This window comes from Oryctolagus cuniculus, chromosome 12 (genome assembly GCF_964237555.1).
Source record: "Oryctolagus cuniculus chromosome 12, mOryCun1.1, whole genome shotgun sequence".
Classification (NCBI taxonomy): domain Eukaryota; kingdom Metazoa; phylum Chordata; class Mammalia; order Lagomorpha; family Leporidae; genus Oryctolagus; species Oryctolagus cuniculus.
The window spans coordinates 44928834-44954558 of record NC_091443.1 but is presented as its reverse complement, the minus strand read 5'-3'; the positions used below and the strand labels follow the sequence as shown (position 1 = coordinate 44954558).

At 39.5% G+C, this 25725-nt stretch overlaps 1 long non-coding RNA gene across 2 annotated transcripts in view; it reads left to right on the top strand.

Annotated features, from left to right (window-relative positions):
* LOC103351190 (uncharacterized) overlaps nt 1-25725 on the top strand; it is a 148161-nt gene that overhangs the window by 63329 nt on the left and 59107 nt on the right. Inside the window, exon 3 of one of the 2 annotated variants that reach the window (XR_518974.4) lies at nt 20078-20188. The exons of the other annotated variant lie outside the window; for it this stretch is intronic. This is a non-coding gene — a long non-coding RNA (uncharacterized lncRNA). Of the gene's footprint in view, nt 1-20077; nt 20189-25725 lie in introns of those variants that run through there. 2 annotated transcript variants of the gene reach the window in all.

Genomic DNA, 25725 nt, shown 5'->3' with positions numbered 1-25725 from the left:
TTTAAAAAAAATAATAAAAATCTTTTTAATAAAAATCCCATTCCCTTCCCCTCTTGCTATGAATTTGACTACCATAGGTGTCTCTTAGAAATAAGAATCATAATATGTTTTTCTTTTTGTGTCTAGTTTGTATCACCTAGAATAATATCACGATTCATTTGTACTATAGCATATCTCAGAATTCCATTCCTTTCTAAGACTAAACAATATTCCATTGTATGCATATACTACATGTTGTTTACCATTCATCTGTCAACGGATATTTGACTATCATGCATAGTGCTACTATGGACATGAGTGAACAGATATGTGTCCCTGCTTTCAATTATCATGGGTATATATACAGAAGTGGAATTGCTGCATCATGTGGTAAGTGTATTGATAATCATATTACTAATTTAATTTTAATTTTGCTATTTACTGGGGTTTTTTTGTAATAGCCATCCTAATGAGTATGAAATGTTTTTGATCTGCTTTTCTCTAAAAATGAATGATAATCAGCATATTTTCAAGTACTCATTAGTCATTTGTATATATCTTTAGAGAAATATATATCCAAGACTTTATCTACTTTTTTTAAACATTTATTTATTTATTTATTTATTTATTTATTTGAAAGACAGAGTTGCAGAGAGAGAGAGGTCTTCCATCTGCTAGTTCACTCCCCAGATAGCCACAATGGCCAGAGCTGCACTGATCTGAAGCAAGGAGTCAGGAGCTTCTTCTGGGTCTCCCACGCAGGTGCAAGAGTCCAAGGACTTGAGCCACCTTCTATTGCTTTCCCAGACCATAGCAAAGAGCTGGATCAGAAGTGGAGCAGCTGGGACTCGAACTGGCACCGATATGGGATGCCAGCACTGCAGGAGGCAACTTTATCCAATAAGCCACAGCACCAGCCCCTATCCCTTTATAAATTTAATTATTTGCTTCTATTGAGTTGTATATGTATATATATATATATATAACATAGTAAAATATACTTGTGTATACATATAGTTAAATAATATTTATTTAAAACATAGTAAAATAATACACAATGTATACTGAACATTAATTTTTTCTTTCTTTTTTTTTTTTTTTTTTTTTTTTTGATAAGCAGAGTTACATAGTGAGAGAGAGACAGAGAGAAAGGTCTTCCTTCTGTTGGTTTACTCCCCAAATGGTCGCCACGGCCATTGCGCTGCGCCAATCCGAAGCCAGGAGCCAGGTGCTTCCTCCTGGTCTCCAATGCCGGTGCAGGGCCCAAGCACTTGGGCCATCCTCCACTGCCTTCCCGGGCCACAGCAGAGAGCTAGACTGGAAGAGGAGCAGCCAGGATAGAATCCGGCACCCCAACTGGGACTAGAACCCGGGGTGCTGGCGCCGCAGGCGGAGGATTAGCCTAGTGAGCTGCAACGCAGCCAGAACATTATTTCTTAATGGATATACAATTTGCAAATATTTTCTTCCATTCAGTGGATTGTCTTTTCACTCTGTTGGCTGAGTCCTTTGAGTCCAAAGTATATTAATTTTTTTAGAGATTTATTTATTTATTTGAAAGAGTTACAGAGAGAAGAGGCAGAGAGAGAGAGAATGGACCATGGATATGTTCTGTCCTAGAAACTCTCCTCTCAGGAATAGTTTGCATCCCTGCCTTCCCAGTTCCCAGAGGGTTCCTGCATTCCTTGGCTTGTGGCCTCCTGCCTCTTTTTTCAAAGCAGTTATGGCAGCTTGACTCCTTGCATTGCCTTCTCTCTGCTTCTCATTCCATCATCTCATCACTTCACCAGAGCCTGGACAGGAGCTGCACTTTAAGTAAGATTCACCTGACTAGAACTGGGTCCAAGATAGTCCCACCTCTGAAGAGCTTACTTGCAAAGTCTCTCTCTCTCTCTCTCTCTCTGTCTCTCTCTGTCTCTCTCTCTCTCTGTCTCTCTCTCTCTCTCTAATTTTATTTATTTGAAAGACAGAGGGACACAGAGAGAGGGAGGGATCAGAAGTGTGGAGTTGGGGCTGGCATTGTGGGAGAACTAGGTGAAGCTCCTGGCTCCTGGCTTCCTCCTGGCCCAGCCCTAGCCTTTGAGGCCATTTGGGGAGTTAACAAATGGATGGAAGATCTATACATCTCCCTCTCTCTGTGTAACTCTGCCTTTCAAAAAATAAAATAAATCTTTAAAGTATTTATTTGAAAGGCAGAGTTACAGAGAGGTCTTCCATCCAGTGGTGCACTCCCCAGATGACCCCAACGGCTGGAGCTGCGGTGATCCAGAGCCAGGAGCTTCTTCCAGGTCTCCCACGTGGGTAACGGGGCCTGAGGACTTGGGCCATTCTCCACTGCTTTCCCAGGCCATAGCAGAGAGCTGGATTGGAAGCAGAGCAGCTAGGTCTCTAACCAGCGCCCATATGGGGTGCCGACGCTTTAGGCCAGGGCGTTAACCTGCTTCGCCACATCACTGGCCCCTAAAGTATATTACCTTTTAATAAAAGTAATTTGCCATAGGATGACCTTGAAAAATTGTCCCAAAACAACTATAAACCTGCAGTATACAATTTAGTGCTGCCTGCAGAAATCATGTATCAGTTTTCTATCACTGCTATAGCAAATCACCACAAACTTAGTGGCTTTAAACAATACAAATGTATTTTTAAATTTTGTAGCTCAGAGTTCTGAAATGGACCTTACAGTGCTAGAATCCTGACAGGGAGGTGACATTCCTTCTGGAACATCTACAGGAAAATATATTTCTTGCATTTTCCAACTCTTAGAAGTCAATCACATTCCTTGGCTCATGGCCCCTTTACATCTTCAAAGCCAGCAAAATCGCATTGCCTTCTTCCATAGGCACATCTCCCTCTGACTCTCACTTCAGGGGAAAAGTTCTTTAAGGACTTGTTTGACTAGGTTGGGCTCATCCAAACACTGCAGGACAATCTTCCTATCTCACTGTCTTTACCTTTATCATATCTGCAAAGTTCCTTTTCCCAAGTTAATGTAAGAAATCCACAAGTCCTGGGGGCCAGCCCTGTGGTGCAGTAGGTTAATCCTCTGCGTGCAGTGCCAGCATCTCATATGGGCACCAGTTCTAGTCCCGGCTGGCCCTCTTCCAGTCCAATTCTCTGCTATGGCCTGGGAAAGCAGTAGAAGATGGCCCAAGTGCTTGGGTCCCTGCACCCATGTGGGACACCCAGAAGAAGCTCCTGGCTCCTGGCTTCTGATTGGCGCAGCTCTGGCCATTGCAGCCATTTTGGGAGTGAACCAATGGAAGGAAGACCTTTGTCTCTCCCTCTCCCTCTCACAGTCTGTAAATCTAACTCTCAAATAAAATAAATAAAAATCTTTAAAAAGAAAAGAAAAGAAAAGAAAGAAATCCACAAGTCCAGAGACTAAGACATGGGTATCTTTAGGAGTCCGTTATACCACCTACCAAAAAGAGTAAAGAAAAAAAAAGCATAAGTAAATCTGAAGTTGGTATTGTTACATGGTTTTCTGAACACACTTTCTCCCTCTCATCTCAACTGTTCAGCAGACCAGGAGCTTGGGAAAGGCAACCAGTTAGACCATGAACTGCATATCTCTCTACCTACTGTGAACATTATACTAGAAAGTAATTCTCAAAATCCTAGACTTAGCGGGATAATCTCTTATTTCATTGCCCTTGTAAACGATAGCATTTCCTTTTTCTAAAATGTATACAAAAAGAAAAGAGATTTTGAAAAAGAATACCAATACATTTCTTTCCAACAACATTCATTTGTAGTTGACTTTCTAAAAAAAAAAAAAAAAAAAAAAAAAAAAAAAAAACAGACATTCAGGACATTCAGTGTATGGATCTGTAGAAGTGTGTCATTTTCCTGAAATATATATTTCTACAGAACCATATCATTTCTATCAGTTCTTTCTTATTCTACAATAAAAAGTCCTTAAAATGAATGACAAGCCAATGCTATAGCATTATCTCCACTAGGGATTCTTAGATATTGTTTGTCAGTGTTTGAATAGTACATTTTGCTTGGGAACAGGCAAATTGTGGGCTTTTAACAAAAAGCATCTCAGAGAATTTTCTTCTGAAGATGATGAATCTTATTTTTGCATATGAGGTTATACCGGGTGACTTCTAAATTCCTAAAACAAAATATCGTCAACTTATAACTATTTTAAAATCACTATATCATTTATTAACCTATATTCCAAATTTATTGGCTAGCTGGTCATGCCAAATGTGTGTTGAGATTCATAAAATATATCTTTATAACAATAAAATGATTTGCTTAAAAGTAATTTATTCTATTTAAGTAGAATTTACTTTTGTAGATTGCCATGCCACTTTGGGGAGCTCTTTTATATGTAAGCTGGTATTTCTGTATATTGGTTGGTAAAGAGGCGAATGAACTAAAATGAACAATTCATTATAGACCTGGCCAAAAATGGATACAGAATGGGATGGTAGAAGCCATGATATGATGTTTGTGTAATGAGACTGTGAGCTTCACTCTGCCCTAATCACATTCCATCTGTACAGAATAGTCCAGCTATGCATCTAAGGGTGGGTGTTACATATTTCTATCAGCTGTTGCACATTCTTCTGGCAGTGGACTAGAGTACTCTGGAAAAAAGCCTCTTGCTAGATATCCTAGATGTGGATAACTATGTGTCCCAGAAAGGCGTAGTTAAGCGTGTGTCCCCCTTCCTTCTGAATGCCTTCCAGGTCAGGCCACCACTAGCTCAAATGAGACCTTTGTGAAAATTAGAAAAAAAAAAAAAAAAAAGGTCCTTTCTTCTACACAGTTCTGGAAGCACGAGTTGAAGTTGGAGCATGAGATGAATTTTTGGGTACCTTGTGCTGAAAACCTATGTAATCAAATATAATGGTTCTGCTTCCATTGTGTGTATTCCCAGGCATTTCCAGAGAACCAATACTTAATGGAAAATCCTATTGTCAGATTTTAGCTGAATACTTGCTACATAGTTATTTAAGTATCTAAGTAGTTATCATACTTACTATGTACATTTAATAAGCACATAGCATCCACACTAATCCTTCATATGGAGGTAGCATTTTCAAGTTTGCTAGATTTTCCTAACTTCCTTTCCTAAAGTTATGACAAAAATTTGAGATTTCATCCCATCTGTTTTTGATATTGATTATTCTGAGCCAGAAATGAGAGTGTGAATCCATGAAAAATCTTGGTCAGTAAGGCAGATGGTCATGAGAGTCCATGGGAATTCAAAGCATCCAAAAGTCCAGAGGATGCAGTCCTCCCCCTCTCTGGAGTCCCCTTGCACCCTAACCCACCTGACAGACTCCTGTTCGTCACTCAAAGCCCAGCTGAAATGCCATCTCTTAGGAGTTTCCATGACCTTTCTCTTCCATCCTTACACCCCCTGTAACTGCAGAATTATTAACTGCATCTGTGTTGCCAATACTTATCACAGCAATTACCACAATATGTTATTATTTGTGAACATATACAATATGCCACTCACCTCCAGCCCTGGCTTCTTGAGGAGGGCTACTTACTCATTCTCTCAATACTTGGAAGCTAGCACATTACATGGCATAATTTGGTGAACAGAATTGAATAGAGGAAACACATAAGAGATGAACTTTCTCTTCCCTGAGATGATATCTGTCCCAGAGAATACAGAAATGTCTTTACAAGACCAATAATGAGCTTAATGGTACTTAATATCAATTATGTTCAATCTTCAATTTTAGAAATAGCTTCAGATGTAGGGTTTTTTATCAATGGCAGTTAAACAAAGATATTAAAGGAAATTTTATTGCAGCAATTGCTCAAGTTGAAACAGGTTTGAGAACAAATGCAATTTAAAGACATGCCATTTACTTCTATTTACCTAAAAGATGTTTAAAATGGAACACTTTGGGGCAGAATTAGAAAAGTCTCCATCTTCAATTGTGAACCTTGAAGAAGTCTCTTTTACAGTTTTTCAAACATTGTACTGTAGCTGATTATTCAAAAGTTCAAATGATTTCAGATTATTCCATCACCATAGATTGCTAACTATAACGTTCATTCAAATAGACCTAGCCTCCATGGAAAACTCTGGATCATGTGGATTAGCTATAGATTTCTTCAAGATGGCACAAACTGGGACAATTTTCCTAGGTCCTGCTCTCCACAATCCCATGCTCCCATGGTGATGGGCAGAAACTCAGGGCACCAGTTAATGAAAACACCTACCTCAGTCAACTGGGCTTTTTTTTTTTTTAAATGCCTGTGACTGCATAGATGTTCTGGGGGAAATTAGCATTTTCATAATATTTTAATGAACTTTGGTAGAGTAAAATAATAAAACTAGTCTTGAGAGTCAATCTAAGAATATTTATCAAGGACCTTTTAAATGACTGAATGCTTCCTATTTCATCCCTAAAATTCTCCCATAAAGACCTGAATGTTGATGATTCCAGCCGATCTCCAAGTCCTTGCTGTGTGTAAGACGTAGACTTCTCTGTGCCCTTTGTCTCCCATAAAGTAAATCCATCCTCTACTTACCTGAAAGACCTTGACCCAGTATCTGTTACTTACAGGGCTGGCGCGATTACTTTGCCTCTGGGGTCTGTTTTTTCTCTCAAATGGTTTTGTGAGTATATTATGCCATCATTTTAATATCTTGACCACATTTTCTTATACTTTGAGTATAGTCTATTTTGCTTTGTATCATTTATAGCAGTGCTCAGAAAACCATATTTGATTTCAGAATAAACCCAGTAGAGTTGTTCAGCTGTTGGAGTTTGGGAGAAAAGAGCTGGACTTGTAAGTTGACCCTCCATGGTAAGTTGGATAATCCTTTATTCAAAGAAAATCTTACAGACCTGTGAAAACAAATGCTATTAAAAGAAAAAAAAAAAAAAAAACAGAAAAAGCCTCAGACATCATGTAAATCCTACCTTATCTTCTCCCTGACTGCTTGGCCTCTCCCAAATACAGTATGAAAAACTGTGTTCTGTTGCCAAGAAGTTCTTTATTGAGAATTAAAACATTTGGGTTTCAGTTCTCTAGATTTGAGTATAAAATCTTTCATTTCAAACACTACTTCTGATATAGAGAGGCCAAGGGAAGTGCATACAGGGATGTATTCAGGCATATTTTCCATTATTTGAGTTGGTTGTTGTTTTTTGAAATATCTATGTACTTATTTGAAAGTCATAGTGACAGAGGAAGAGACAGAGAGAGAGAGAATATCTTCCAACTGCTGGTTTACTCCCTAAATTGCCACAACTTCAGGAGCTGGCCAGGCTGAAGCCAGGAGCCAGGAACACCACCTGGTCTCCCACATGAGCGGCAGTGTCCAAGTGCTTGGACTGTCTTCCACTGCTTTCCCAGGTGCATTCACAGGGAGCTGAATCAGCAACAGAGTAGCCAGGACTCAAACCAGCACTCTGATATCAGATGCTGACATCACAGGCAGTGGCTACCCACTGTACCAAAACACCTGCCCCATTAACAGTGTTCCTAAACAAAATACTATTTCCCTTGATGAACAACTACAGCATCAGTTCTACAGCAGTTTGTTTCCTCTAAGAATGCTAATTCTTTTTCCATTTCATGAGAGAATGAAAACAAAGTAGGGGAAATATTTATGTGCTCAGAAGACCAATGTGGCAGTTCTGGCTTCACGCTTAGCACCATGTGACCTTTACAGAGATTTTGCCTCCTTGAGTATTAAAAGAAACTCATACTCACTTCCATCTGATTAAATAAAATCATATAGAAAGTGCCCCATAGAAGTGCATTTCTGGGGTTGGCGTTGTCACATCATGGGTAAAGTGCCACCTGGGACTCCAGCATCCCATATGGGTGCCGGTTCAAGTCCCAGTTGCTCTACTTCTGATACAGCTCCCAGCTAATGCACCTGGGAAAGCAGTGGAAGATGGCCCAAGTGCTTGTGCCCCTACCACATATGTGGGATCCCTGGAAGAAGCTCCAGGCTCCTAGTTCAATCTGGCTCAGCCTTATCGTTGTGCCCATCTGAGGAGTGAACCAGCAGACAGAAGATTCATTCTCTCTCTCTTTCCCTCACCCTCTCCCTCTCCCTCTTTTCCTTTCTCTCTGTAACTCTGCCTTTCAAGTAAATAAAATAACTCAAAGAAAAACAAATTGCATTTCTGTAGTCCATAGTGATCAAAGGGTTGGAGAATACTGCAACATGTGTAAAAGATATAAGACTGCCTCCTAGCAACCATTGTTTTTACCACCATGAACTGATACTTTTTTTTTTAACAAACAAGAAGCCTAAACTTAGCCCTCCCTGATATCCTGTGGAGGTTGATTTCCTGAGAATCCAGGAATAATTCAAGACCCTAAACTTGTTTACCATATAACTCCCAAGATGCCTGAAGTCAGATTGTGAAGTGGCATTGATCACTCAAGTGTCCCATTTTCCTTAAGTTTTTTACTCACCCTTAGCTCTCCCCCTTTTTCTCCCACACAAATACGCACAGGTAAGCTGATCTATTCTTTATCTCATTTTCTCAGGGCACCTTCATGTTGCCTAAATTAGTGAAGAATATCCATAGGAGAGGACTTCGAAAAGTTCATAGATAATGAAATTAAAAAGATAAGTTCATTGTGTAGGAAAAAAAAAATTTAACCTGTGCATAGCTTTTTCATAATATGCATTCTATACAAACTTCTTGAAGACTTCTCAAACAAAACAATGTGTAATGTTTCACTTCTACATTTCCCTGTTGCCTTCTTTATTTCTATCTTCATTTCAACCTTTCTCATCTTTACATCGCTTTTCTACTCAAAAATCTTTCATTTCCTCCTCCTTTCATTCTAATTCTAATGGCTTTGCTATCCTGGCATGTTTCCCAACTGTCCAAAAATAATTCCCACTGCTCCTGGTGGGTCCCTGTCCTTCAAGTGCACACGGCCATCATGGCAGGCCCCTGGTGGGTCCCTGTCCTTCAAGTGCACAAGGCCATCCTGGCAGGTCCCTGGGGTAACCTTCTTGCTTCTGTCTACTCCCAAGCATCACTCCTTCCCTCATAGCCTACTCAGAGCACGAAACCTTCCGACCACTCCATTCCTTCCGGCTTCTAGCCCTTCACTTTCCAAAACTCCCAGAAACACTAACACCTAGTTTAGTTCTTAACTAACTACTGCTTTGTCCATATTGTTTTGTTTTGTTCTCACATCTGCCATCTCTCTCCACCTAATTATAAACTCTTCAAGATAACAGTAACACATGTCCGTGTCTCTAAATATTTCCTATGTAGCAAATTATAGAAAATGTTGACTTACCATGTGTGGCTTACCATGCCTAATACTTCATTGTAAATGTCATAGTAACAGGGCTGGTGCTGTGGCGCAGTGGGTTAACGCCCTGGCCTGAAGTGTGGGCATCCCATATGGGCGCTGGTTCTAGTCCCGGCTGCTCCACTTCCAATCCAGCTCTCTGCTATGGCCTGAGAAAGCAATAGAAGATGGCCCAAGTTCTTGGGCCCCTGCACCCACGTGGGAGACCTGGAAGAAGTTCCTGGCTCCTGGTTTCTGATCGGCGCAGATCCGGCCATTGCAGCCAACTGGGGAGTGAACCAATAGATGGAAGACACCTCTCTCTCTCTCTCTCTCTCTCTCTGCCTCTCCTCTCTCTGAGTAACTCTGACTTTTAAATAAATAAATAAATCTTTTTAAAAAAGTCATAGTATCTACACCAGTGATGGAAATTGAAAGCCAATAGGGAATGCTTGGGCATAGCATGACTTGGCCCTTAACCTCCTCCATGAAAGCCATGTCCCCTTCTCCCTGAAGACAGGTCAGCCCTGGACATAAGCTGATATTTTTGGCTCCAAGAATCATGATGAATTAATTCACTGCCATGTCTCACTGGAAATTTCCTGGAAGAAATGAGGTTTGTTTAATTTATACACACTAAGGACTCAACTACCTAAAACACAAGTAAGAAATGAGATTCTGTAGTTCACTTCCCTGGAACAAAAGTGTACTACTAAATTTATTTTTAACATTTATTTATTTATTTGAAAGTCAGAGTTACAGAGAGAGAGCAGAAGAGAGCTCTTCCATATGCTGGTTCATTTCCCAGATGACTGCAATGGTCAGGATTGAGCTGAACCAAAACCAGGAGCCAGGAATTTCTTCTGGGTCTCCTGTGGGCCTCAGGGGCCCGAGTCCTTGGGCCAGCTTCCACTGATTTCCCATGCACATTAGCAGGGAGCTGGATCAAAAATAGAATGGCTGGGACACAAGCAGGTCCAATAAGGGATGCTGACATCAGCTTAACCTGTTACACCACAATGTCAGCCCATAAATTTAAAGCATCATCACCATATATATTTTAACCATGTTATGGGAATATGTGCTACAATCTTTTTTTTTTTAATTTGAAAGAGTTACAGAGAGAGAGAAAGAGCCAGACAAAGAGAAGTGATCTTCCATCCTCTAGTTCACTCCTCAGATGGATGCAATGACCAGGGCTGGGCCAAGCCAAAACCAGGAGCCAGGAGCTTCTTTCAGGTTTCCTATGTGGGTGGAAGGACCACAATACTTGGGCCATCCTCCACTGCCTTTCCAAGGCCACTTGCAGGGAGCTGGATTGAAAGTGGATCAACCTGGACAGAAATTGACACCCATAGGGGATGCTGGCATCAGAGGTGATGACTTAACCTACTATGCCGTAGTGTCAGCCGCTGAATGGCAATCTTAAATGCATTTTATTTACTTCCCTGCTTTCTTAAATAGCAGACTGAGCTTGATTGAACAACAGAACAGTATCCTTCAAATTTTTCTACACAAATTATCCATCCAGTAGAAGACAGTGAACATCTGTCTCCAAGAGAATCACGTGAAATGCCAATTTTTATCTTAAACTGTTTCTTTCTATACTGTATCTGTGTTTGTTTAAGAATGAAGTCAATGAATTAAATCAAGGGTTCCTAACACTGATTCATAAATTTGACAAGGTTTTCACTTTGTCAGATAACCTCTTTGGGGAAAGTTTCTGTCCTTCCTATTCAGTTAATATTAAAGTAGCCTTCCCTCATGAAATAATATGGATACACATCCCCACTTGACCAAAAGAAAAATACAGTCTCAACTCTGATTTTATTTAACTTGTCTGTAAATTTAAATGAGCTGAGCCTATTTTAATTATTATAAAATTGCTAAAAATTCCTGAAAGATGTTCCACATAAGTCCCACGTTTCCTATTCCACCTGGTTGCCTTATGCTCCCAAAACAGGCAACTTACAAATCTCAACTGGAGGTCCACATCACAAAGCAGCCATGTTCTTGGGGCCTGCTCAGATAAGTGAGGTTTCTGGTCCCACACTGAAAACCTCAGATTACTACACTCGCCACATTTTTCCACCTGCTATCAAGCCAAAGGCTATATCTTGATTTCTGTTCATGTGCTTGATGTAATCACCTTTACCTCACATTTATATTCTTCTTTGTATTTTCTTATGACAAGGAAACCAGATTAGTATAGATTTTTTTTAACTCACAAGCATAGTTGTCTTCATCCTTTTTTAAAACTTTTGTAGATTTTTCCCCAGAAAACTTTTATTTAAGGAATGCAAACTAAATGCATTTCATAAATACAAATTTAGTAATATAGTGATTTTTCTCACACTACCCACCCTCCCACCCACACTTCCACCCTTCTTCCTTATCCCTCTCCTATTCTGTTCTTATTTTTTACTAAGACCTATTTTCAATTAACTTTATACACATAAGATTAACCCTATACTAAGTAGGGTTTTAAAAAAAAAGTCTATTCCTCAACAGTCGAGCCAAAAGCAGTTCAAAGTCATTGTAACTCAAAGTGTCAATTTCACTTCTATAGATTATCTTTTAGATACTCTATTGGTTACCACAGATCAGGAAGAATATATGGTATTTGTCCTTTTGGGACTGACTTTTTCCACTAAATATAATGTTTCCAACTTGAATCCATTTTGTTGAAAATCAAAGCATTTCATTTTTACTTCTATATAATATTCCATGGTGTACATATCCATAATTTTTTAATCCGGTCTTCAGTGGACATAAATTTGGGTTGATTTCATATCTTAGCTGTTATGAATTGAGCTGCAATAAACATGGGGTCACAAATATCTCTTTCATATGCTGATTTCATTTCCCTTGGCTAAATTCCCAGGATTGGGTTGGCTGGGTCATATAGTAGGTCTATATTCAGGTTTCTGAGGTATCTCCATATTGTGCTCTACAGTGCTGTATCAGTTTACATTCCCACTAGCTGTGGATTTGGGTACCTTTTTCCCCACATCCTTGCCAGCATTAGTTGCTTCTTGATTTCTGTATAAGAGCCATTCTAACTGGGGTGAGGTGAAACCTCATTGTGGTTTTGATTTGCATTTCCCTGAAAGCTAGTGATCCTGAGCATTTTTTCATGTGTCTGTTTGCCATTTGGATTTCATGTTTTGAAAAATGCCTGTTTAAGTCCTTTGCCCATTTCTTAACTGGGTTGTTTGTTTTGTTGTTGAATTTCTTGAGCTCTTTATATATTCTGGATATTAATCCTTTATCAGTTGCATAGTTTGCAAATAATTTCTCCCATTCTGTCAACTGCCTCTTCACTCTGCTGAGTGTTTCTTTTGCAGTGCAGAAGCTTCTCATCTTGATGTAATCCCATTTGTCATTTTTTGCTTTGATTGCTTGTGCCTCTGAGACCTTTTCCAAGAACTCTTTGCCTATGCCAATCTTGTAGGGCTTCACCGATGTTCTCTAATGATTTGATGGTATTAGGTCATAGATTTAGGTCTTTGATCCATTTTGAATGGATTTTTCTGTAAGGTATAAGGTAGAGGTCTTTCATGTGAAGATCATTTTCCCAGCACCGTTTGTTGAAGAGACAGTCCTTGCTCCAATGATTGATTTCAGCTCCTTTGTCAAAGATAAGTTGGTTGTAGATGTGTGGGTTTCTTTCTGAAGTTTCTATTCTGTTCCACTGGCCTATCCATCTGTTTTTGTGCCAGTACTAGGCTGATTTGATTGTCAGTGCCCTGTAGTATGTCTTGAAATCTGGTACTGTTATGCTTCTGGCTTTGTTTTTGTTGTATAAGATTGCTGTAGCTATTTGGGGTCTCCTGTGATTCAAAATGAATTTCAGCATCATTTTATTATATATCTGAGAAGAATGTAATTGGTATTTTGAATGGTATCACATTGAATCTGTAAATTACTTTTGGCAGTATGGACATTTGTTTGATATTGATTCATCCAATCCATGAACATGGAAGATTTTTCTATTTTTTGTATCTTCTATTTCTTTCTTTAATGTTTCACAATTATCATTGTAGAGATCTTTGACATTCATGCTTAAATTTATTCCAAGGTATTTGATTCATTGTATAACTATTGTGATTTGGATTGATCTTTGAAGTTGATTCTTAGCAGCAGCATTGTCTGTATATACAAAGGCTATTGATTTTTGTGGGTTGATTTTATATCCTGCCACTTTACCAAACTCCTATAAGTTCCAATAGTCTCTTCATGGAGTCTTTTGGATCCCCTATATACAGAAGCATGTCATCTGCAAATAGGGGTAGTTTGACTTCTTCTTTCCCAATTTGTATCCCTAAGATTTCTCTTTCTTGCTTAATGAATCTGGCTAAAACTTCCAGGACTGTATTGAATACCAATGGTGAGAGTGGGCATCCTTGTCTGGTTCCAGATATTAGTGGGAATGCTTCCATCTTTTACCCATTAAATAGGATGCAAGTCGTGGGTTTTGATTGTGTTGAGGAAGATTCCTATTCTACCTTACTTGCTTAAAGTTTTCATCATGAAAGGGTGTTATATTTTATCAAATGCTGTCTCTGCATCTATTGAGATAAACATATTTTTTGTTCTTCAGTTTGTTAATGTGATGTATCACATTATTGATTTGTAAATGATGAACTATCCCTGCATACCAGGGATAAACCCCACTTGGTCTGTGAATGATCTTTCTGATGTATTGTTGGATTCAATTGGCTAGTATTTTGTTGTGTCTATGTTCATCAAGGAAATTGGTCTGTAGTTCTTTCTCTGTTGTATCTTTTTCAGATTTAGGAATTAAAGTGATGCTGGCTACATAGAAGGAGTTAGGGAGGATTCTCTCCCTTTCAACTGTTTTGAATAGATTGAGAAGATTTGGAGTTCTTTCTTCTGTAAATGTCCAGTAGAATGCAGCAGTGAAACCATCCAATCCTCACCTTTTCTTTGTTGGGAGAGTCTTTTTTTACTAATCCAGTTTCCATCTTGGCTATTGGTCTGTTTAGGTTTTCTATGTCTTCATGGCTCAATTTAAGTAGGTAATATGTGTCCAGGAATCTATCCACTTCTTCTAGGTTTCCTGATTTGTTGGCATAGAGCTCTTCATAGTAATTTCTGATGTTTTCTTATTTCTGTGGTGTCATTATATTTCCCTTTTCACCTCTAATTTTATTGATTTCGGTCTTCTCCCTTTTTTTGTTGATTAGTTGGACCAGTGGTTGTCAATTTTGCTTATTTTTTCAAAAAACCAGTTTTTGTTTTACTGATCTTTGCATTATATTTTTGTTTGAATTATGTTTATTTCTTCTCTAATTATAATTATTTCTTTTATCCTACTTATTTGGGATTTGGTTTGCTGATGTTTTTTTTCTAGGTCTTTGAGATGCTTTGATAGCTCATTGATTTGGTGCCTTTCCAATTTCTTGATGTAGGCACCAATTGCTATAAAGTTTCCTCTTAACACTGCTTTTGCTGTACCCCATAAGTTCTGATATGTTATATTGTCATCTTCATTCATTTCTAGAAATTTTTTTAATTCTCTTTTGGTTTCTACTATGACCCATTGCTCATTCAGGAGCATTTGGTCAATCTCCATGTGTTTGCATATGTCTACATGTTCTTGAGTTGTTGATTTCCAGCTTTATTCCATTTAGTAAGAAAAATGCATGGTATGATTTCAATTTTTTTTTAATTTTCTGAGATTGCTTTATGGCCTAGCATGTGGTTTATCCTAGAGAAAGTTCCATGTACTTGTGAGAAGAATGTATATTCCTCAACTGTAGAATGAAAAGTTTTGTAGATATCTGTTGGGTGCATTTAGTCTATAGTGTGGATTAAATTGCTTTTTGCTGGTTTTTAGTCTAGTTGATCTGTCCATTGCTGAAAGTTGGATATTGAAATCCCCCATAACCATTATATTGGAATCTATGTCTCCTTTTAAATCCATTAACATTATTTTAAATAGCCAGGTGCCCTGTAATTGGGTGCATCTACATTTATTATAGTCACATCTTCCTGTTGAATTGATCCCTTAATCATTGCATAGTGCCCTTCTTTGTATCTTCTAACAGTTTTTGTGTTAAAGTCTATTTTGTCTGATATTAAGATGGCTACACCAGCTCAATTTTGGTTTCTGTTAGCATGGAATATCTTTTTCAATCCTTTCACTTTCAGTCTGCGTGTATCTTCGCTGGTGAGATGTGTTTCTTTTCTTTTTCTTTTCTTTTTTTTCTTTTTTTTTTTTTTTTTTTTGACAGGCAGAGTTAGAGAGAGAGACAGAGAGAGAGTTATAGATGGTGAGAGAGAGACAGAGAGAAAGGTCTTCCTTCCACTGGTTCACTCCCCCAGTGGCCACCACGGCCAGTGCTGCGATCCAAAGCCAGGAGCCGGGTGCTTCCTCCCGGTCTCCCATGCAGGTGTGGGGACCCAAGCACTTGGGCCATCCTCCACTGCCCTCCCAGGCCACAGCAGAGAGCTGGACTGGAAGAGCAACTGGGACTAGTACCCGGTGCCCCAACTGGGACTAGAACTCAGGGTGCTAGCGCCACAGGTGGAGGATTAGCCAAGTGAGCCACGGTGCCGGCCGAGATGTGTTTCTTATAGGCAGCAAATAGATGAGTCTTTTTTTTTTTAATCCATTAAGCCAATCTGTATCTTTTAAATGGAGAGTTGAGGTGATTTATATTCAAGGTGACTACAGATAAGTAACAACTTGGCCGTACCATTTTTCCATATGCATTCTTATTGTTTACTTTGGATTTCCTTTGTAGTTTTACAGGGAGATTTTCTGCTTTCACCTTCTTTCATAGTGATGACCATATTTCTGTGTTAAGCATCTTCTGTACAGCTGGGTGTAGAGTAGCAAATTATTTCAATTCTGTTTGTTAAACAAGGCTTTTATTTCACCTTCATTCATTAAGTAAGAGCTTTGTAGGGTACAGTATTTTGGGTTGGCAGTTTTTTTCTCTTAAGACTTGGACTATATCTTGCCATTCCCTTCTAGCTTGTAGGGTTTATGATGAGATGTCAGCTGTGAGTCTAATTGGAGATCCTCTGAAAGTAATCTGAAATTTCTCTCATGCACATTTTAGAATCTTTTCTTTATGTTTTTCTGTGGAAAGTTTGACTGCAATGTGTCATAGCAAAGATCTTTTCTGGTCATGTGTATTAGGAGTTCTATGTGCTTTCCCTACTTTGATGTCCCTTTCTTTCTCCAAATTGGGGAAATTTTCTGTAATTATTTCATTAAAAAGGCCTTCTAATCCATTCTCTTTACATGCCTTCAGGAACTTCTAAGAGCCATATGTTGGATCGTTAATAGCATCCCATAAATCTCCAACATTGTTTTTAATTTTTCTAATTTCTTCTTCTTCATCTTCATCTTCATCTCACTGTAAAAATTCCAAAGATTTGTCTTCTAACTTGGATATTCTTTCTTCTGCCTCACTGAATTTGTTGTTAAGGCTTTCCACCACATTTTTATTTGATCTATTGAATTCTTCATTTCTAATATTTCATTTTGATTTCTTCTTAAAATCTCAATCTCATGAGAAAAATTATCATCCCTGTCATATATGGATTTCTTTAATCCATGTATTTGCTTCTGAACACTTTTAAGTAATCCTACAATCAATTTTTTGAATTTCATTTCCAGCATCTTCAATTTCTTCATCTTCACATTTTAGTATTGAAGTGTTTTGTTCTTTTGGAGGCTTTATGTTGTCTTCCTTATTCTTGTTTCTCAAATTGCTCTGTTTATTATTAGGCAATAGTGGAGATACTGGATGGTTTTTTTTCCTGTAATGGGTTTTACCTTTGAACTATATCTCTGTGGCTTAGTGGAGTGTCTGCTCTTTCAGTGAATACCCAGAGGCATGTGCTGGGTATGGCCAGGAATCTCTGTTCAGTGCTCCAGGGGGAAGGGAATGTCCAAGGTAACACCCATGTTGGGTTTGGTAAATCTTTTATTTTTTTAACAGAGGAGAGGGTTCATTCAGCTCTGTTGTTATAGTCTCATGCTCACCTCCTCTCCTCCAAGGAGATCAATGGCCAGGCGCTAGCCCCAGTGGGTGCAGTATTCATTTTTGCAGCCATAAGGACCACACAAAGGATCCATTCAGTCCTCAGTGTGAGCACGGAGCTCTCAGTAATGACCCTCATCAATCAATCAAGAAGCCCCAAGTATGTGGAGCCACACACAGTGACTGCCCAGAGACCCCACCACACCCTGTGCCCTTCCATGCAGCCAGAGTGTTTCCACAGTCCCAACATAGAAGGCTCCCACAGTCATGAGCAACCAGTCCCTTGTGGTTTATCCCAACCATACTCAGGCATCTCTGCTCAGCAGGTTACTTGGCACACAGACAGAAGCTGGTGTTAACGAATGTTCAAAACTGTGGCCACCTTCTCATCTAGTTACTAGATGCTGGTGCTGGATGGCTGGGGACAGAGAAACATGCCCCCCTTTCTGTCCTCTAGGTTGCCAGGTATTCTGTCCCCCACAGGGCTGCAAGCCAGGCTCATGCCAGGCTCTTCCCTCAGCTTTATTGCCAGTGGCTTGGGCTGCTGCAGTCTGGTCTCACTTTACTCTCCAAAGCTGGTGCTCAGGCTTTCAGCTGCTCAGAACCTGAATTGTGTGCATCTACCCCCTCCACATAGGTCAACAGAGTCCCTCTAATTTGCATGGAGTTTCCTCTGCAGTTTTCTCCCTAACTCTTCCCTGAGATTGCACTTTCTCCACTTTTTTTTTTAACTATCTTCCCCTCGGCTAGATCAATCAGCTTCCTCTATGTTCTGCCAATTTGGAATCTCCTAGATTAACTTTTGTTTATTTATTAATATTTATTTGAAAGACAGAGAAACAAAGAAAGACGGATATCTTCCATCCACTGAATTGACTGTCCAAATGCCTGCAACAGTTGGACCAGGCCTAAGCTGGAAACCTGGAATCCACTCCAGGTCCCCTACTTGGGTATTAGGATTCAGGTACTCAAGCCATCACCTACCACCTCGCAGAGTACACACTAGCAAGAATCTGGAAGCAGAAGCAGAAGCAGAAGCAGAACCTGAACCCAGGCATACTTGTATATCATGTGAGCTTCCTAAGCAGTGTATCAAACATTGCACCAAATGACTTCCTGAAAAGATTTTATATTGACTATAAAAATTAGTATATGAGGGTACTTTGAAAGTTCATGGAAGAATGAAATATGTTTATTTTAGTATAAAAAATTTTTAAATCCATGTACAGTTTTTTCATATAACAAGTTCCATCAACTTTTTGAAAGCCTCTTAAACATCTAAGTGCCTAAATCATTAATCCTTTTATGAAAAAATATATGAGTATTAGTGTGTAACATTGCATCTTTTTCAACCACTCAGAAATCTTTTTTTCTCTCTTTTGTATTCTTGGCTACATTACAGATGAGTTAGGCATCCGAAAGCTAAATTTTAGGTAGATAAATGATTGTTAAACTTAAGAAAAAGGATAGACAAAAAATTTACCACTGGAATTTAAAAATAGTACTTACTAGGAAAAGACTGTGTTGTTATTTATTGCTGCATTAAGAAAAATCTCAACTCCAAAATTCAGTGGTGTGCAACCATAGCAATAGGTCTGCCGTTTAGCTAGGAGACCACTCATCTAAGCCAGGCTCATGAGACAAGTTTGCTTTAGGTTGTGAGCTGGACCAAATGTAACCCTTTTGATGCAGGTTGGGCTCAGGTCTGTAGCAACCTGGGGAAACTCTTCTCATGGTAATGTACAAGAAAGTAAGACTAAATGCATAAGAACATTTCAAGACTCTACTACGGCCTGTCTGCTAACATGCCATTGGTCAAAGCAAGTCACACGATGACAAAGCTTCAAAGTAAAAAATGTAGGCAAACATTCTTCACCTCATCATGAGGCCATGACACAGGTGTGGATGTATAAAACCCCTACAGTGGAGAAGAGTGAAAAATTAAATCTACTATACCCTGGATGAATTTTGACCACAGCCACTAATCACAGTGGACTTCCTACTATTAAAAAAAAGAAGAAGAAGAAGTGAGTTTTAAAGCACTTTCTTAGAGTGGAAGGAAGATATTTTGTATAATATAAAGTGAGAGCTTTCAATTATGATTTGTTAGATAAAGGATATTATTAAAGAAATGGAAAGTAGTACTTCCTGATGAGGCAGTTGCTTCAGGATGCATATAAAACTGAGTTTGCTATAGGCTGGTATTATAAGTGATAATTGATTGCAAATTATATTGACAGTTATTGAACATAATTATTCACCACAGGAACCATCCTTAATCAATTAATCAAGGTACAGCTCAACTTCACTTCTTGCACAGAGAAACAACCATTTTTTGGCTTCTTGCTTTTTTTTTTATTGCCTACTTTGTTTGCTGTTGTTGAAACATTTTAACAAATTAATTAGATGATTAATGAAACCCTTAAGATGTTCAAACTGTAGAAACTTCACAACAAAACTGCCTATTCCCAAAGATTTCCCTGGGAAAACATAGATTCCCTCCAAGGAGGCATCCTAGGAATGGTTCCAAGGCTCTCCTCACCAGTATCGGTCAGGAGACAACTGTCCATGTACATACTACACGTCTAGCTCTCTTTTACTAAAAATCTGAATCAAACACTTAAGTGAACACATAGAAACCAAGCTTTCTAAATTTTCGATATCCCAAAGATGAAAAAGGAACATGTTGGGGCTCAGAAAACAGTACTCCATAGTGTACTTTGGAGCTGAGAGCTTTGAACTAAAGGAGATTGGAAGACCTTAGAAGCAACATTTTTCTGACCTTCTAATTCTCCTTTCTCCTGCCGCAGGTTCTTTCCTGAAAGAAGTCATAAAGAACAGAATTCCCCCCTCTTTCTATAACTCGATCGTTCAAATAAATTTCTATTAAAAAAAAAAAAAAAAAAACAGAATTCTTCAGCCTCAAGGTGAGTCATAGAAACCAGAAACCCTCTGCCTCAAAGCAAGATGTATAAATCTCTCTCCCTTCTTTCTTTTTTTTTTTTTTTTTTTTTTTTTTTTGACAGGCAGAGTGGACAGTGAGAGAGAGAGACAGAGAGAAAGGTCTTCCTTTGCCGTTGGTTCACCCTCCAATGGCCGCCGCGGCCGGCGCGCTGCGGCCGGCGCACCGCGCTGATCCGATGGCAGGAGCCAGGAGCCAGGTGCTTTTCCTGGTCTCCCATGGGGTGCAGGGCCCAAGCACCTGGGCCATCCTCCACTGCACTCCCTGGCCACAGCAGAGGGCTGGCCTGGAAGAGGGGCAACCGGGACAGAATCGGGTGCCCTGACCGGGACTAGAACCCGGTGTGCCGGCGCCGCTAGGCGGAGGGTTAGCCTAGTGAGCCGCGGCGCCGGCCCTCTCCCTTCTTTCTTGAAGATTATCATTCCATGGGCAACCTGCCCCATACCCAGGAGGCAGGAATACAACACACAGAGGCCAAGAAGAATCTGAAAGCCAGGCTTAGCTGGGTCTCCACCTCTTGGTCTATTACCATTAGATCATAACCTTTTATCCAATAACATCTGTACATGACTATCCATTCTTCATCAAACCTAAGCATGAACATAGACAGTTTCCTTGGGTCCTTGGGTCTTCATTTCTGAAGACTTTTGTGTTACATGAAAATTTCATTGAACACATTTGTCATATTTTTCTCTTGTTAACTGGGTTTTTGTTATGCTAGTGTCAGTCATGACCACTATGGTGGATTAGGAAAGGTGTCACACCTTTCTGCCCCTATAATAAGTTATGTGTTAAGCACAGATCCAAACTTCTTTTTTTTTTTTAAAGATTTATTTATTTATTTGAAAGGTGGAGTTACAAAGAGATAGAGGCAGAGAAAGAGAGAGAGGTCTTCCATCCTCTGGTTCACTCCCCAGCCAGTCGCAACAGCCGGAGCTGGGCCACTCTGAAGCCAGGAGTTTGGAACTTCTTCTGGGTCCCCCATGTGGGTGCAGAGGCCTAAGGACTTGGGCCATCTTCTGCTGCATTCCCAGGCAATATCAGAGAGCTGGATCAGAAGAGGAGCAGCCAGGACTCAAACCAGCACCCATATGGGATGCCAGCACTATAAGTGGCGGCTTTACCCACTATGCCACAGCGCCAGCCCTACAGATCCAAACTTCTGAGCAGGCTACATTATGCACAGAAGCCTTCAAAATAAAACCCAATAGGAAGAGAAACAATGCCATGTTCTTAGTGGTGTTGAACACTCAAAGCCACCACACAGGCTAGAGGAGATAAAGAGACAACTACTCACATGAAACGAATCCAGCACTACACTTAATATCAAATAACAGAAACTGACAGCAAACTGTAACTCTTAAAACACTGTTGAATACTTTAGCTGTGTGCATATCTATAGTGTCCAAAATGAGCAAAAGCAGTCCCATTGCCTTCTGTATTGGTCAGACTCCAGGGAGATTATCACATTTACTCACCAGTGTTATTGCTTACACAGGAAATGAAAATATAGAACTGTATGTATACAAGGGATTGTAATGGAGATGCCAAAGGTCATATGAAGAACAATGCAACAAGACAAAGATACGTTGTCGGAGGAAGGGAGAATTTAGGAAAGACATGAAAGTCGTCTTTACATATTTATAGGATTAGCCTGAGGCAAATTCTGAGCAGCAACCATGGAACTTGAAAGGGTGTTAGCTGGAAAAACTTGAGGAAGGCAGCTTTAGCTCAATATGAATCTTAGATATCCACTTCCCAGTCTCTTGTCGCATGGAGGTGGCCTCCTATTATCAGCAGTCAGTGACCCAAAGCCCATTCCATCCCCACATTTCTAAGATTCTATACCAGAAGAACAGATGTGTCAGATTTGTTATTACACTGAATTTTCAAAGTTCTTTCTTCTATTGAAAAATCAAGTACATCTTTGCAAAATAAAAATAGAATTTTATTATAGCAGTACAAACATTTGATGCCATTCTTTATAGTTTCAAAACTATGAATATCCAATCAAACTTCATAATTGCCTTCATAAATGCCTAATTAAACTATAAATATTATTAAATATATCCAGGAATGGAAACATCTGGATGAAAAATGGAAAATTTAGACAAGCAGCTGGATGTTTTACCTACACAATGCTAGACACCAAGATATGCAGAAACATCAGATGACTGACAGAATTTTAGTATTTCATCTGATATTCAGCTCCATCTTCTACTTTCTTTCAAATTACTTCTTAGTTTCTTGTTTTCTCTCTCTCTTTAATGGAAATACTTCATACATTCCTCCTACTGCACAACATTCTCTAGTCCAGATAAAGCACTGTTTCTCCTTCCCAGCCCGTTCCCACTGCTCTGATCTCATCCCCTTCCCTTACCATCCCCCTGGAAGAGCTCAAGTGCATGAAGGATAAAGATTGAAGCTCTGGGAATGCACCCCTGCCTCCATCTCCCCCTTTGAAACTGTATTGACTACTAGAAAATCCAGCCCTGACTCTCCAGTCTGGCTCAGCAGCTTCCACTGTGATGTGTTCTTCAGACTCCCCACCTCTTGGGCTCCATACTTTGTTTCTACCTTAGGTACCAGTGATCCAGTTCCAAGTCAAGATCTTCTCTGCCCTGTTTCCAGGGCACCTCTCCCTTGGTTTGCTTGATGGTTCCTCTCTTTATGGTGCTTACAAGCAAAATAAAGAGAGGAACCATCAACTGTTGAAATCTTTACTTAATGTATGCTAAACTGATCTTCTGTATATAAAGAGAAACAAAAATGAAAAAAAAATAATAATAGTGACAAAAATGCTAACTCCGACCTAATGAGCACATCATTATATTCAATCATTGCTTAAGGTGGTTTACACGAATTAACTCTTTTAATCTTTACAACAACCCTGTGAGCCAGGTACCTATTAGTACTCTCATTTCGCCAATGAGGAAGCTGAAGCAAGTGAATCTAACAAATTGTCTGAGTTCTCATATACATAGCACTGGCACACCTCCAACGCAAACCCAGGTTTCCTTACTCCAGAGCCTCTCTTAACCACTATGCTATACTGCCTCTCTAGTTGATCTATTCTCATTTCTAAACATTTGGCCCAAAGTTGAGTATTCCCAAACTTTAAGAATATGATGATAATCAGTTGTTTTCATGGGTTTTAAAAATGTATTTCAGAGGCAGAGATTCAGAGAGCTGGGGGAGAGACAGAGACTGAGACTGAGAGATACAAAAAGAGGGGGCTCTCATCAGCTGTTTTACTCCCCAGACACCTACAACTGCCAGCGCTGGATGAGGCCAAACTGGAAGCTGAGAACTCAGTCCAAGTCTCCTCTGTGGGAGGCAGGAACGCACTCACTTGAACCATCTTTGCTTCCCAAAGTATGCATTCTCAGGAAGCTGGATTCAGGAGCTAGAGCCAGGTATCTGATGGAGGAAGTTGTGCCTCAACCCCTAGCTAAGCATCTACCCCTCTGTCCTTTTTTTTAAGTGGCATCTGAAAGATACCTCATTCTAGAAGCATGTATGTACTTACTACAAGGTGATGACTTTTTTTTCCTAACTGAAAAATTCCAGCAAGTACCTTCCAAGGACAAACACATCTGTCCCTTATTTGTTTGCATTTCTCTCAGTATAATATAAATGAACAAGTAATCTTGTACCATTTAAATATTTTTTTTGCTTTTTTCTTTTTTTTTTAAACTTTTATTTAATGCATATAAATTTCCAAAGTACGACTTATGGATTACAATGGCTTCCCCCCCATACCGTCCCTCCCACCCACAACCCTCCCCTTTCCCACTCCCTCTCCCCTTCCATTCACATCAAGATTCATTTTTGATTATCTTAATATACAGAAGATCAGCTTAGTATACATCAAGTATGGATTTCAACAGTTTGCTCCCACACAGAAACACAAAGTGAAAAATAATAGATGATTTTTTTTAAATGATGATGAAATCAGAGCAGACCTATTGTCATGTTTAATCCCAGTGAGAGTCAAGTTGGGAATTGATAATTTCTTTTTTTTTTCTTTTCTTTTTTTTTTTTTTTACAGAGGATCAGTTTAGTATGCATTAAGTAAGGATTTCAACAGTTTGCACCCCCATAGAAACACAAAGTGAAATATATTGTTTGAGTACTCGTTATAGCATTAAATCTCAATGTACAGCACATTAAGGATAGAGATCCTACATGAGGAGTAAGTGCACAGTGACTCCTGTTGTTGACTTTACAAATTGACACTCCTGTCTATGGCATCAGTAATCTCCCTATGCTCCAGTCATGAGTTTCCAAGGCTATGGAAGCCCTCTGAGTTCTCTGACTCTTATCTTGTTTAGACAAGGTCATAGTCAAAGTGAAGGTTCTCTCCTCCCTTCAGAGAAAGGTACCTCCTTCTTTGATGACCTGTTCTTTCCACTGGGATCTCACTCGCAGAGATCTTTTGCCAGAGTGTCTTGGCTTTCCATGCCTGAAATACTCTCATGAGCTTTTCAGCCAGCTCCGAATGCCTTTAGGGCTGATTCTGAGGCCAGAGTGCTATTTAGGACATCTGCCATTCTATGAGTCTGCTGAGTATCTCACTTCCCATGTTGGATCACTCTCCCCTTTATTTACTCCATCGGTTAGCGTTAGCAGGTACTAGACTTGTATATGTGCTCCCTTTGACTCCCAGTCCCTCCACCATGACCAACTGTGAACTGAAATTGATCACCTGGAACAGTGAGATGGCATTGGTACATGCCACCTCAATGGGATTGAATTGGAATTTTTATTTGCTTTATACAAGTTAATTTACATGAATGAAATATTCATTCATTAAACAATGATTAGTGAACTGCTTTAGTCACTGATATAGGAGTGAATGCAGACAAACATTTCTGCCCACACAGAGCTTCCGTTCTTATGGAGGAGACGCGATAGGTAAGTGATATAGTATGTTAAATGATGACAAAGGCTAATGAGAATAGAAAGAGAAAAGGGAAGTTATGTAATGCCAAAGAGGCAGTTAAAGTTTAGGGCATGGTGTCTAGGAAAGGCATCACAAAGAACATGACTTCCAAGCAAAGATATGTAGAAGTGAGGTCCCTAGCCGTGAAGGTATACAAAACAGAAGCATTGAAAGTAAACGGCAAACCCAAAAGGCTTCCATAGCCTTGGCAACTCATCACTAGAGCCTAGGGAGATTACTGACACCATAAACAAGAGTGTCAAATTGTTAAGTCAACAACAGGAGTCACTGTGTACTTACTTCCCATGTGGGATCTGTCCGTAATGTGTTGTCCAATGTGAAATAATGCTATAACTAGTACTGAAACAGTATTTTACACTTTATGTTCTGTGTGGTGCAAACTGATGAAATCTTTACTTAATATATACTGAATCAATCTTCTGTATATAAAGATAATTGAAAATGAATCTTGATGTGAATGGAATGGGAACGGGAGTGGGAGATGGGAGGGGTGTGAGTGGGAGGGAAATTATGGGGGAGGGAAGCCATTG